This window comes from Struthio camelus, chromosome 14 (genome assembly GCF_040807025.1).
Source record: "Struthio camelus isolate bStrCam1 chromosome 14, bStrCam1.hap1, whole genome shotgun sequence".
Taxonomy (NCBI): domain Eukaryota; kingdom Metazoa; phylum Chordata; class Aves; order Struthioniformes; family Struthionidae; genus Struthio; species Struthio camelus.
Window position 1 is genome coordinate 4,445,758 of NC_090955.1, and position 13,546 is coordinate 4,459,303.

The window sequence follows — 13,546 nt, forward strand, 5'->3', positions numbered from 1 at the left end:
GGGTTCTTGAATGACTGATATTTACGCCTGCTGATTTGGAAGTGTTTAAGCCTGGTAAACGCTGCCCAGCATCCTTCTCACTTTACTGATGGAGTGGAAAAAATATTTCATCATCCTTATGAGATTATATCACCCCATCTCTTCCAAAAATACTAAAAAGGATTTTTTTTTTTTAATAGACATTTTATCCCTTCGGCCAGTCTCACCTCCTCCTCCCGCTACCACTTCTGTCCACCTACCCAGTTCATCTGTTGCATAAATCACACAGACACCAGAGCCAGCACCTGAGAACAACAAAACCCACTAAGGCCGTCCCCAGAATCTGTATGTGAAACCTATTTCAGGGAGCTGCCTATTGCACGTTAGCTGTGGGATTTTTAGAAGAATTCAGCTTTGGCCCAACTACATAATATGGCCTCAACAAGAGGTTTTGCCAGCGATGGCTGTTCCATCACCCGACAGCGTCCTTTCCCAAGTCCCCGTTCTGCAAGCGTGTTTACTACCACACGTTAATCCCACCTGCAGCTTCGGTGGCCCCAAGCGGACTGGGCACCAGCTCCTCTCACAGGCGTCAGCCCTGCAAAGTGCTAGATGAGAACCGGGCAACCATAACGCACTGTAGGCAGTATTTTGAATATAAGCTGTCCTACATTATTTACCTTTAGTGAAATTAGAGTTTCATTACTGAGGTAACATCTCATCCAGGCAGAACAAGAAAAAAAGGGGGGCAAATGAATGAATTTAAACTCATTTAATTGAAACGTAAAGGCCTAAAATTTTTAAGGGCCCGTTCCATTCCCTCTCTAGGGTCACTTGGAAGCAGGGACTGTAAGATACATAAAACTATAAATGGCTAAATAGCTCGCCATTGCCCAGGCTTCAAAGGTTTGCATACGTTATTCTTTTCCGTGAGCGCATTATATAAATAACACAGCAAAATATAGCGCTCCTTTCTATAGCAGCACTATATAAGGATAAGAAATTTGGTCAAACCGTGACCCATTACAAGAAGCTTTGTGCACAGACAAGCTTAGCATACATTTTGGAGGATAACGGGATGAGTTTTGTACTGAGAATGCTGCTTGCCTGCTGAATATAGATTACTCCAATTTTTTTTTGTGATACACGATAAGATTTGTGAACAGCCTTGATGTTTGTTGCCTGTTGTTTTTCTTATAAACACTGAGGCACATTTATTATGCACCAAAGATTAAATTTTCATCTCGATATGCAGCTGGAATTACGTGCGGTTTCACTGTACAGTGGGGTCTGACAGACTGAACGGCTGACAATGAAAATCTGCTGCACTGGGAGATAATTAGGTACAATGCAGGAAAGGCAGGATCCTGCACACGCCAAAGTAAATCAGAGAAACTTCATTTTCTTGGGGGGGGGGGGGGGTGGCTGCATAACCAGACCTGGTTTATTACTTTCCATTGCTGCCACGGTTACTGTAGTTTAAAGCTTTGTGCTGCGTTATAACTCAAACAGATCTCGATTTCTAGCAGCTCACTGGGATGTAACAGTAAAAGAAGCTCAAAATCCAACTAGCAGCGTTCCCAGCAGGGACGCGCTGTTTGGGCAGGTATTATCACACGAGCCCCTGCCAGCAGGGCACATGCAATCACCAGGTGAGTGGGGCACAGATACGAACAGCAGGGATGGTGGAACTCAACACCGTAATCAGAGATAACGAAATCCCAGATTTAAGTGAAAGCCTAAGTCGGAATTCATGCGGTCAGTAACGGAAAAATATTTGTCATGTTAGTAGTAAACCCTGAGCAATTACTACGGATTTCAGTGGCAACCTTGTAAGTTTAATGAAGTAGGCCTTAGCTTTGTGAGGCTAACACAGTCCTTTAATCTGTACTATTCTATCGCTGCCAGCATGACATCTGTAATTCGTATGACTCAAGAAAGAGGAATAGTCAGCACTGCTCCTGGTTATTTGTTTTCAGCCAAAGTATGAAGACAAGAATATGCCACTTGATAGGAGACACCACTTAAAAGCTCATATCATCCTGGTTTAGAGAGAGTTGTGCAGGCAGCCTGTTACAAAGTACTTACTGCTGGGCACAACGAGCCCACGCGGGATGTCAGCCCCGACTCCCCAGACCCCAGATGGTGTAAGGCAGTATAACTCAATCAACCTCAACTCAACCACAGTGATTTATATCAGTCAAGGATCTGAGCCATTATGCCTATTTCTCAAATAGGTTAGGTTATAAATTACATTTTCATCACTCTTGGGACAAAAACCTGACTCTGCTAAGGTCAGAGGGAGTTTGACCATCTATTTCAGTGGCGCCATGACTTCAGCACTGACTTTCAGGATTAATATTGCACATGAAAACCAACACCGTGTATCAGGTTTATTACTTTTCTAAGAACATGATAGAATAAAATCTTCGATTAGTACAGATATTAGTATTTCAGTTCTGTGCTATTTCCTTCTACCTTCTTGGGTGGGCCCAAGGTAACAAAAGGAATATTATCCCTTAAAATATTTTGGATTTTAGTCACCAAAATGGCTACTGTTCTGATCAACACCTCAGCAAGAGTCACAGAAAGTAAGTATTGACTACAGCGTATTCAGCAGTAAAACTGTCTCATGCACATGAGTATCAGATGGGACCTTCTCTGATTCACACTCAGTCAAAGCAGAACTCCTCTAAAATCTATCCCTTGCAAAGAAATTTCACCGAAACAGAGTCACTGCTGGAGGGAGATGAAAGAATAACCTGTGAGAGAAAGAACAGGGTCCTTATCCAGTCAAATAGCTGAGCAGTAGCCTAAATTTTAGTTAATGAGCTCCCTGAAATCAGCAAGCATATTGTGCTCTTGGGTATTTTGTCTATGAAGAAGTAGAAACAACAAATTAAACCTGACATCAACCACCACAAACCACACCAATACCACAGCAGGAAAGATTTTAGGGATGTTCAGACCACACTGGGCTACGAAATCACTCCTGAAGTACTTCACAGGTGTTTGAAAAACCACAGATAATCTTTTACTATTAACAATTCTCTGATTTCAACAACTGAATGTGAACGATCAGTAAGCTACAAAAGATAGTGTGTTCTGTGAGCACGTATAAAAACATCCATTGAGTTAATCACTGCTGTCAGCTGAAAGCACTGTTATAGTATTTTCTAAGGGGAAAAAGTCTGCTCTGGAATAATAATTTTGCTTTTCATGCAAGTAGAGCAATCTTTCATCAAGACTAATTTTATTTCAAACACCAGGGACACGGTAAGGGCAGCAGCCATTATTTACTGAAACGCTGTTCGAGGATCCCATCAGTTTTAACACTGCAACACGCAGGACATCAACTGAACGATGCATTTTTGAAACATACTTTAAAGCTGTGGGAACATACTCCTTAAAGGCAGTCCTCTCCTCTTCCTTTAAAGCGCCAAAGGAGCACAGCAGGCAGCATTTGAAGACACCTCTCATGTACGAGCTAACCACAGAGGCTGACAGTGAATTGATTATCTCACACTCAAAGGGACAGCAAAGGAGACGCTGACTGAACGGGGGGTGGGCCCAATTCTACAACTCCTCCTTTTTTTCTTCCTCACAGAAGACCACCACCTAGGAGATTAATTTCAACTGGGAGGTTGACCTGAACAGAGACTGCCAACTTTCATGGTCCTCTCTAGGATCTTCCAAAAACTGAGACACTTGAAATGTGAATAAATGCACTCAAGTCATCTAAACTGTCCAAACTATACTGAAAGCTAAGAGTACTTTGGCTCATTGAAATGTTTAGATACGCCTCTTTGAAAAGTTAGTCTTGTGCTTTTCCTACTTGGCTTGTTTACAATTAAACTTTCTGTTCAAGAGGGCAGTGAGAATTAATGGCTGTTAGAGACGCCTTCACGTGGATACATCCCATCTTACAAGTTACAGCTGTGACCACCTCTAAAAAACAATTCACAGTTATGCACAACCGTACTCCATACATGCATGACCTTCGTGTTGCCATCTGCTCTCCAACAAAGAGGAGGAGCTGGTGTGTGCAGAAAGACCATATGCAGGTGAAGAGCGTGCGCAGAAGAGCAGGCTGAAGAGGAGTCTCCCTTTTGCAGGAAGGTGCAAAGGCCCACAGACTGCGGCATGTCTGGCTGCCAAGAAGCACCAGCCACAGCAGGACAGGACAGGCCAGGGCATAGCAAAGTACAAGAGGGCCATAGCTCACCGTTCCCCACCTGCTTCGTTGCAAAACATGCAGAGGACAAAATGGGGACACTAGCAGAAGCTCTATTCTCTTGCTACAACTGAAATAATTATTTGTGGGTTACCTGTTGGAAACTCCTACACAGGGCTGCACTGGAGGCAGTTCAGCCTGGCTGACAGACCAGCTATTGAAGTCACAGCCAGATCCTGAACCATCTGTTAGAATTATCCTAGAAAGCTGCACTCCTCTTACGGTAACTACTCCACCCCGCCTTGACTGCAGGCTCCTTTTCCCTCCAGCTGCTCAGGGGGGAATCGAGGCATCTCTTCTCCATGGGAGGGCAGGAGCAGAGATGAGGATGAGTCCAAGCAGGCGCTCTGTCCTGGCCCATTCCTTAGCTCCCCCCTTTCTCCTTCACCCTCCCTAGACCAAGTGAGTCATAGCCCCACCACACCTTCCTTTTAATCCCATCTCATTGCTAACTCAAGCAGCTAGCCTTTCCTCAGCAAATGGAGAAAAACACCTGTAAAGAAAAACTGGTGACTTAAAGTGGAAAAGAAAAAAGAGGCCCAGTGAGGGTCAAAAGACATTACAAACATGTAAAAACACTAGCAGAGAGAGTAACATAAATCTTGTCCTTCTTACATGAAGGAGATCTGGGTCTGGAGCTCATGCTCATACTGAAACTAGTTCAGCTGTAACAAAAATATAAGTATTACTTTTAATGATCAAATCTTTTCCTAGGGTGACACCATCTGCACTCTATGGAGTTTTACCTTCTCATATAGTCAGGCACAATGACAAAACGAGGAAACACACTGCTAGGGAATGTAGCAACCTCAGAAAATAAACATCACAAATGCCATCACATCACCACATGGAGTATTTTACACAGGGGTACCTGGGCAAGCCAGGAGGATAAACCTGAGGCACCAAATATTACCATGTAAATTCAGCTGTTCATAATGCAGAGGCAATTACTGCAACAGCAAGCACTAATCAGCATTTGGGTATGCAAATGCACCTACAGAAATCAGTGCATAAAGCAGATAGGAAGAGATTAACTGAGAAAGAAATCCTTGGGTTTGGGCATTGACGTTGCTACACTGAAAAAACAAACAAATAAAAAAACAAGCCCATCTATAGTTACAGTTGGGCCAGAAGTATAACACCACGAGTAAAAAACATCAAGTATTAAAAAGATCCATGGAGGATTTTTTGTTCTGAAATATAATAGTGTTTTCTCTAATGAGAACTAAACCCCGTCACTTACGCTAATAAAATTCTAGCTACTGGGACTAATTCTGATTTCTCAACAACACATATATGAATGCCTTCCTCTTGGAATCCTTCAGTCTTCTTAAAGATGATAATTTATTGCCCCATTGAGCTCATGTGGCCGTTGACAATGACTTGGATGTTTTCCTTTATATTGCCGGGAATCCATGGACATTTAGGGAGCATGGAATCTCTTCCACGGCTGAAAAAAATAATGCAAAAAAAAACTATGCAGAAATACATACCGCCCTCCTCAGTAAAGAAAGCTAATGAAAATATTTTTCTCACCCTCTTCACCATCATCAGATGGATTTGTTCCCTGTAACACAAGAATATGTTCCTATGTATCCACTAACATCAGGCCCTTAAAATGTTTTTTCTTCTTTGTGATTATAGTTTGCTGTAGTAGGTTTTAAACAGTCCGTTGGTTTTACAGGATTCAGATTGACCCATTCCCCTTGAACGGGTCCTCTCCTGCAGTGAGACATCTGAAGGCAAGATGAACACTGGATCCAGCAGACACCCAGAAAGATTAGTGCCATACGCCCAAGTCTAGAAACGCAATTACAAGTACACAGACTGTAAACAGTAAGAACCTTAGCCTAGAAATACAGATAGACAACGGCTTGAGACTCCAGTTCACTGTGCTCTAAACATGGCAGAAGTTATGATGTGCACTGTGAGGACATCCCCCTTTAGTCTAATACGTTACTAACTCATGCAATACCCAGGCTCTTTGCCTATGAAAGAAGAAAAATACCTAGATTCCCTAGATTCCTTTTTCTCACCAAGAGGGAAGAGGACATCTTCAGGAATGCCAACTATTATCTAAGTAAAATATAAATGCCATGACAGCCTGCAGTTCTCTTAGCCTTCCTTAGTAACGATTCTAGAAGGAAAAAGGATACGTCTACATTGGCAAGTACCATAGCACAACAGCGGTAGCAAAGTAGAGCAAAACAGTGACGAGAACCCCAAATCCACCCCATACACGTTTCAAAGGCTTTACTTCAGCTCTAGTCAGGAGGCCAAGGATGAAAAGCCCACTAGCAGTTGAAGCGCACAAAATACACTCCTGGAGCACATACTGTGCTTAGATTTATCTGAAGTGAATCCAGTTTGTACAGTCTCCCCACAAGGCAAACCAAGGGCCAGTAAATTGGATGGGTTGGGATAACCGGGAGATTCCCTTCAAAGGTGCGTAAGATGCCAGTGTAGGTACCCCAAAAGTTAACAATAAAGAGCTCACAAAAATAAAAATACCACTCAGCATGTATGAATTGTATATGCAGGATGCTACAAGCAGGTTAAAGCCAATATTGATCCTTTGGGTGTATATTGACTATGATAACATTTATATTGCTTCTGCTTCTTTGACTACTCAATCTGTTATTTCCTTAGACAAGGAAGTACACACAATACACAAAACGAGTCTGCTAGGAAACCTATTTCTGTGAGGACAACCTAGCAAAGATCTCCAGACATATGAAATACAGGATATGCCAGACTGTCCTGAAATAATTTGGGCCAGGACCAAACCGCGTGTTGAACACTGCATTCCACATAATGGAGCATGAGGCAACTCCGCAAGACCATGCAGGATCTCACGCTTTGAGACAGCATGAGGGAAACTTTTCAGAAAGCATGTGGTAGATGAGCGTCTTTGTTAGATTTAGTTGTCCCACTAATTTTTTTTTTTGTTTTTAAACTGATGTCTAACTGAGAAAGGACAATTAAAACATTATAAAACAGTAAGCACATTAACACCAGAATATGGTTTACAAGTAACGTTTGTAACAATTCCCTTATCTTTTATTCATACCATGCTGCTACTCTGACTCCGTAATGATGCATCATCTTCAATTTTACATAATCTAGGCTCTGTTATGAGGTGGGCTTTGTGCTAGCCAAAAAAAAAAAAAAATCTTTAACAAAAAAAATTTCTACTTTACTGGACGAATATACCAGAAGAAATTGTGGCATCCTGGCAGGTTGCTAAGCAACCCATAGTCCCAGTGTCACTTGTTTGTGATCAATTCAAGCCATTCATCAGGCTCTGAAGCGCCAAGCTCAGGAATTCCTGCAAATCTGCGCCTTGGGAAACCGCAGTGACTTCCTGCAACACAGTAACACTTCCCTTCTTAGAAGATAAACTTTGTAGATGTTCTTTTGATGTGTGCCGATATGTTAATTCATTATTCTTAACATACTGCTAATGGGAAAAGCTATAATTAACTAACTCCACCATTGTAACACATACAAGATAAACTGAAGTAATTAGTAGTGTTTAAAGTAGTCACTGTCCTCTCCCACTGGGAAAATGAAGGAGGACGCCTCCTTATCATGCAAACAGCCGTCCACAACATCATTGTAGGTAATTTACAGCTACCTTTTTTGATTTTTCCATCCAAAGATAAGTGATAATTTGTGTTTTCACTGGCACACAGGATGGCTAATAATCCAGCCACTTGAGGTACGCATAAACGCTGTGAATAATGTAATCTTTCATTTAAAAAAAGACTTATCTGCTAGGCTTTGGACTACATATGTGGACTACAGTGTTTCCATTCATTAAGTTTAATTACTAAAGTAATACATACTAAATGACCATAATAATTACATTCACTTACACTAAGAGTGAGTTAAATGTAATAAAAACGTACATAGTTGGAAGCAGTCCCTTTATTTCAGTCTCACATTCAAAATTCAGTTTACTCATATTTTGATAAAAATTGATAATGAAGTGCACCTTTTTAGAGAATGAAGTCATTTAAAGGCTGTGTGTTAGTTACAATAAAACTTTCACAAGCCTTGAATTGCTCACAGCTTTTTTGACTAAAGATATTTAAAGATATTTCAGGAACCTCACGTGATGTTCCTGAAGGAAATCCAGTGCAGCTCTTGCAAAAACTACTACTTCTCACGTCTTATTCTCGTGTAACATAGCCTGGTCTTGTAGCTCTTATGCAAGCAAAACTCCACAGACAACAGAGCTTTCGCCCAAGTGAGGACTACTGAACATGGCTCACAAGGACTTTCTATTTTATTAAAGAGACACTGGAGAGTTCTCTTCTTTGTCTTGAAAAAAAAAAATCATTACTTTTAAGCAACAGAGAAACGTTAACACATTAGTAGCCAGGTTTATGTCAGTAAAAGCTAGGCAAAGGCTCACGGGAAGCAATGGGCAAGGGACCACGCGAACAGCTGGTCCCACCAGTGAGGCAACGCTGCCAAACCTGCTCACTAGTGGGGAGAAATTACACGTTCATTTGAAGGTGCATTTTTTTTCCTGTTTCCTTTCCTCAGACCTATAACTATACGCATGATACTTATTATTTATTGCTTGTGGAACAGTATCAGGGAGAGCCACCTCACATATATTTAACTTAGTCACATCAAATAAAACCCTTCACAATGAAGAAAAAATACTACCTGTCAAATCACTGTGACATTTTCCACACTGTGTTTCAAACAAAACTATTTCTAGGAAGCATTGCTGAGTACAAATATGTTTGTTTTATAGCCGGTGAGTTATGGCTGCATATGTGAATGTTATCCAACATGTCATAGCTTAGCTCCCTTCTACCCAAACATATGAAGCAAATAACATCAGCAATGAAAGTGATACATGAAAGGGCTATTTACCTCTCCTGCATGCCACAACTATTAGAAAACAACATTTCCTTTCCTTATGAAAACCTAAACATAGCTGAGGCCACTGATATTCCGACTGCACAACCCAAGTTAATAAGTTATCATGACACCGAGATTTAAAGATTCTTCCAGCTATACTGTACTGCAACACTGCATTACACCCCTTCCCCTGAACAAAAAAGAGAACATCGGTATCTAGGCATAGTAATAAATAAATAAGCAGAATAATATCCAAAAACATGAAAAAAAAACAGTTTCTGCCACAGATGAACGGCAGCCAAGCTTGCAAATTTGGATCCACCTAAAGGTATATGAGGCTGGAAAGCCTCACCCAGTGGGGGGGGGGGGGGCAGGGTTGCCCCCGCGCCCGTCCCGCCAACTTTCCCGGCGGCAGCTCCTCTGCCGGCACCGCGGGCCGCCGCTTCGCGGCCACGGGGCTGGCCAGGGCCCCCGGGCCACCGCCACCTGCGCCCGCCTCGCACGGCCGAGCCCGCTCCGTTCCCTCGTTACTTTCCAGGGCGGAGGAGAATAAGATTTTTTTTTTTTTTAAATTAAAAAAAGATGCTTTTGGAGAGAAGGACGAGAGGCGGCAGCTGGGGCCCTGCTGCCGCACCGCCCCACATCGCCCCGGCGGGGCTTTCTGAGCCCGCTCGGCTCCGCGCGGCCCGCGGCCGCCCCGCGCCGGCCGCCCCGCGGCAGGCAGCCGGCCCCGGGGGAGGCGGCGGCAGCCCCCGCTCCCCGGCCCCGGTTACCTTGCAGCCCGGCGCGCCGCGGGAGGGGGCAGCGCCTGCCCTCGCCGGGAGCTCGCAGGGGAAGGCGAGGCAGCAGCCGGAGCGGCGGGTCGCGGCGGCTCCGGAGCCCTGTCCCACCTCCCCGAATTAATCGCTCCACCCCAGGAAAAAAAAAAAAGGCAAAAAAAAAAAAAGGCAAAAAAAAAAAAACCCACCCAACCAAAAAACCACACACACCCAACCAAGCTCCGCTACACGCACGCGAGAAGGAAGAAGGGTCCCTGCGTGACTGGCATCAGTATCTCCCTCGGCAGAGCTTGCAGGGAACCATGGCAACGAGCCCCTGCACCTCCCCAAATCTCTGCCCGCCTCCCGCCCGGGGCCGGGGCACCGGCCGGCCCCGCTCCTCTCCGCTCCGCGCCGCGCCGCCGCTCCCACCTGCCGGGTCCCCCGGACGCCGGGCGAGAGCCGGGACCGACCGCGCTCCGCCCCCGCCCCGCCGGCGGCACCTGGGCAGGGAGGGAAGGAGGGAGAGGGGGGTCCGGCCCGCCCGCCCGGCCGCACCTCCTCTCCTCCGCCCGCCTCCGGCCCGGGGGCTGGGCCGAGCCGCCGCCTCCCCCGGCCCGAGGTGGGTCCGGCCCCGGCAGCAGGCGGCGAAAACCAGAGAGAGAGGAGAAAACTGGGCTGAATTAGCGTGTCTTCGCTGTGGGAAGTTCCCCTAAAATGCATTTGGATGGCGCAAGGGAGAGGCAGCTCCTCACTTTGCCACAGCGGGGGGCCTCCAAAACATAGTGAAGGAGGTAACCGGCCTTCTCAGGGAACCGACTAAGACCCCTCCACCCCCAAAGCTTTTTTCCCTCTCCTCTCAGGGAGCAGAAGCAGCACTTCTTCCCAAGGGAAAGGCTGAGGAGTCAGCAAACCTTAAGAGGGGATGAGCTCCATCCTCCCTGTCCGTCTCTGCGTTCTCCCTTGCTAGCAAGCCCAAGGCTGCTCTGTGCGCTCCTCTCTGCAGTGCCCAATGCTTTGGTCAAACCTTTGAAAAATCTGTCCTATTTGGTTTTTTTGCTAACACTCCTCTTTGCTGCATGTGCCGTACAGCGCACCTGCCCACAAAAACACATCGGTCCTGCATGTTCTTGCAACACTTGGCCTTTCTGCCCGTACGAACCTGTACCTGTACCTCTGTAATCTCCTTGCTGCATAGACCAAACTTTTAAGTGACTGGGGAAGACAGTCATCACAAATCTGCAAGTCATTTTCTTGAGTACTCCATCCACAGACACTATGTGGAGGCAGTGAAGGTCAGGAATAATTGCGAGGGCTTGGACTTACCACAAAATCTTCTGTTCCACTGCTGACTTTTTCCTCTGAGCTTTGTCTAATGCGATGAACAATAATCATAAAGAAACATTCACAGACATTAAACCATAAAACCACCCTACCAAGTCACTGTTAACACTCATGGGGATTATTATCATTTGGGTTAAAGATTCTTTGGACAGTAGTGATTAGAAGTTGTTAATGCATTAGCAAACTCCTGTTTTTCATCTCCAGCAGATTTAGGCAGGTGAGGTTACTTGTTGGACAGGAAACAAATAACGTAGCACATAAATTTAAGAAGTCTGTCATAAACTAAATATGGTAATAAAAGAAAAGCTACAAACTAACAGGAAAGAATGCAAAACTGCTGGTGCAATATTATGCTTGATATTTTAGTCATGCAAAGTCAGGCAATTCACAGATACAACTGTCATATTAAAGTATGTGCAAGACAACTTGTGATTATAGAAATGTCTAGCCTATCACCAGATGTATGGAGAAAAGCGTCTATTACTTAAGATGTGCTGTGCTTCTGTACTATACTGTGGAGCAATCGGATTTGCACGCAGCTGAGGCCTAGCCCAAAGTATGTATAAGGAAATGGGAGTTTGCACTGTGGATCCAGCTTTCATAGCCAAAACCTGAACTAACTGCTTATCCAAAGACAGTAAGTAAAATGCTGTATTTGCAGCACACTGCTTTCCAAAGCAACCAACAGCTAAGCAACAGACTTGTGTCTCTGGGCTAGGGAAACTTCTCAAAACAAATGGGAAAGGAGTTAGCTGTAAAGGAATGTCTTCACTGTGTCAGGACTGCCAATATAGTGAAAATCCATTTGACCCCCTTTAAACATAGTCATCAGATAGCAAGTCGTAATCCAGAGATGACTGGAGAGTTGCTGAAGTGTTGGCAAGAGCTGAGCATGCCAAGGACGAGCAGCTGTGCGCCTCCGCAGCTGGGTGCAGAGATAAGGACAGCGCTGGAGGGCGAGCTGGGAGACTGCCGTGGAGAGCTGGCATCGCTTCTCTACCGCTGCCAGCGGGATGAAAAACAGGGGCAAGGGCTCTGACTCATGCCTGGCCAATAGTGGCCGCTTCCTGGGATGCCTTAGCAGTACCAGGAGTTTCCAGGCTGATTTTTGCAGGGCTCTGACATAGAGAAGATAGACAGCAACTTAATTACCTGCAGTGACTGCTTGAGACTGCCATGGCCAAAGACAGCTTCCTCCAGTGCCTGCACTTGTGCTGCCACATCCGCTGCTCGGACACACACCAGCACAAACAGAAACAGGCAGGGCTTGCTTAATTCTAGGGTGACCACCTAGACTTACACTTCTCTGCCTACCTGGCCCAACTTTCAGGTCCTCTCTGGTAACACAATTTTGCCAAGACGACCTTTGCATGTTTTCAAGTTTTGCTCTATAGCAGGAAAGCCATTACATGGTTTTAGATTTTTCATACAGAATCTCGACGTTTTCCTTCCATTAGGAAGGCAACAGATGGGGAAAAAAAATCAAGATAATTCAGCTTAAGAAGAACAGCTCTACAGTTACAAAATCTCTTCATGTTAATAACAAGACATGGCACCAATCACATTCATTTAAGAGTAAAGTTCTCCTTAAATTAAGTATAATAGACGTCTTCCATTGTACTTCAGAGTTCACTGGACAATGAAACAGAATGAATGTAACACATTAAGTCTTCACAGAAGGAATAGACAGAAGCACAGTTCAATTATGTGCATGTCTCTACAGAACTGCTATTTTGGGATTTCCTGCTGAAAATCAAGGAGCCTTTTCATCATACCCACTATCTGCTGATGAAAACAAGACAAACACTGCTAGAGACATCGCAAAAATCTGATAAGTCCATCATGGCCAGTATTGACTATCTGTCGAAAATACACTTTAAAAGCATATATTATTACAAATTTGAGAGAGTAACAGAAACATTCTCAGGAATTTTCTAAACAAATCAGAAGCAATACCGGATGTGCTTGCAGCTATTTCAACTTGACCTTGTTACCCAGTTCACTGAACTTTCTCCCTCAAGAAACACCTACCCTTTTAAAAATGAGCTTCACAGTCTGATGGGAGGGTCAGAGGACTTCCAACTTCACTCTAAATGCCATTCGAGATGCACAAAATACTCACGCCAAAAGAACAGGTTGGCCAGATCTTCCTTAAAGAAAATGTATTTTGCTCATACTTGTGAGTACATATCCCACTACCACAGCTAAGTAATGAAGATCATATACTTTTCCGAATAGGCAGATATGAAAAAATGCAAGTGTACTTGATATTCAGGAACCATAATTTGATACTGTTTATCAAAAAAGATCAGTTTCTGGGAATCACTTTTGGTACTAGACAAGTTAAAAA

General features: G+C 44.3%; 1 protein-coding gene across 14 annotated transcripts in view; it reads right to left on the bottom strand.

Moving 5' to 3' along the window:
• CHL1 (cell adhesion molecule L1 like) overlaps positions 1–13,546 on the bottom strand; it is a 318,808-nt gene that overhangs the window by 142,471 nt on the left and 162,791 nt on the right. For 5 of the 14 annotated variants that reach the window (XM_068960370.1, XM_068960372.1, XM_068960381.1 and 2 more), the window contains exon 1: positions 9,868–9,998. The exons of 1 other annotated variant lie outside the window; for it this stretch is intronic. The gene's annotated coding sequence lies outside the window, so the exon portion shown is untranslated. Of the gene's footprint in view, positions 1–9,867; positions 10,000–10,083; positions 10,206–10,284; positions 10,349–13,546 lie in introns of those variants that run through there. 8 more of the 14 variants (XM_068960385.1, XM_068960382.1, XM_068960383.1 and 5 more) reach the window with 5 other exon arrangements.